The sequence below is a fragment of the Bison bison genome, unplaced genomic scaffold (assembly GCF_000754665.1).
Source record: "Bison bison bison isolate TAMUID 2011002044 unplaced genomic scaffold, Bison_UMD1.0 scf7180017864530, whole genome shotgun sequence".
Taxonomy (NCBI): domain Eukaryota; kingdom Metazoa; phylum Chordata; class Mammalia; order Artiodactyla; family Bovidae; genus Bison; species Bison bison.
The window spans coordinates 2,303,292-2,304,145 of record NW_011495080.1 but is presented as its reverse complement, the minus strand read 5'-3'; the positions used below and the strand labels follow the sequence as shown (position 1 = coordinate 2,304,145).

The following is an 854-nucleotide window of genomic DNA, read 5'->3' as shown; positions in this document are numbered from 1 at the left end:
GGAGTGGGGAGTTGACTGTACTGTTCCCGCACCCCTCCACCCTCACAGGCCTGCGGGCAAGGGCAGAGTTGGGGTCACCTTCAGGGACAGTGAGGAAAGAGGCGTCTTCTCAGACTCTGCCCTCCCCACAGTGGAGGTCTGGCCTCGCCAGACTCTGCCCTTTCCTCTCACTGCCAATTTCTTGGATGTACAATTAAGCTCTTCTATAGGCTGAGGTAAAATGGCACTGGGTTAGCCACACAAGGAAGGCAAAGCAGAGAGATGGGCTCCTCTCACCCCTTCACCTGGCTGCCTGTACAGCATGCTCAGCATCTTCCTCCCTCTTCAACCTCAGCACATGGCTCTGTGTTGGGTGTCTTCCCAGCGTTGGCCCTTTGGCCTGTGGTCTCTGCCGCTGTTCCCTTCTCGCTCAGTGCTGTGAGGAGCCAAGCCAGCCCCCACTACTTTTCCTCCACCTTCTGCACCTTAGAAGTAATTTTCAGGAAATTCCGTGGTCCAGTGGTTAGGGCTTGGTGCTTTCAATCCCAAGGGCTCCAGTTCAATCCTTGGTCAAGGAACTATCTCACCACCCTGAGAGCCAGAAAAGGAAAAAAAAAAACTAAGTTACTTCGACAGATTTGTCCCTCCCCTCATCATTGACTGGGCCTGGCTTTGAAACAGGAGGGAAGGGCCCTTGAGGACTGGCTAGAACCAACTAGATGGTGGAAGAACTGACTCCCAGCAGCCCCTGGGGGCTCATTATAATATATTAACATGCTGATGACACACCCACAGGCATCATGACTCTTCCGAGGATGACCATAAAAGGCCAAAAAATGGGCAGTGACCCAATTCCTGGAAATCTCCACCTCTTT

General features: G+C 52.9%; 1 protein-coding gene across 1 annotated transcript in view; it reads right to left on the bottom strand.

The window, feature by feature from the left end:
• LOC104982384 (solute carrier family 23 member 2-like) overlaps positions 1-664 on the bottom strand; it is a gene marked incomplete at its 3' end in the record, with an annotated part of 70,690 nt that extends 70,026 nt beyond the window's left edge. Inside the window, exon 1 of the mRNA XM_010831749.1 lies at positions 277-664. The remainder of the gene's footprint in view (positions 1-276) is intronic.
• Positions 665-854: the final 190 nt, after the last annotated feature.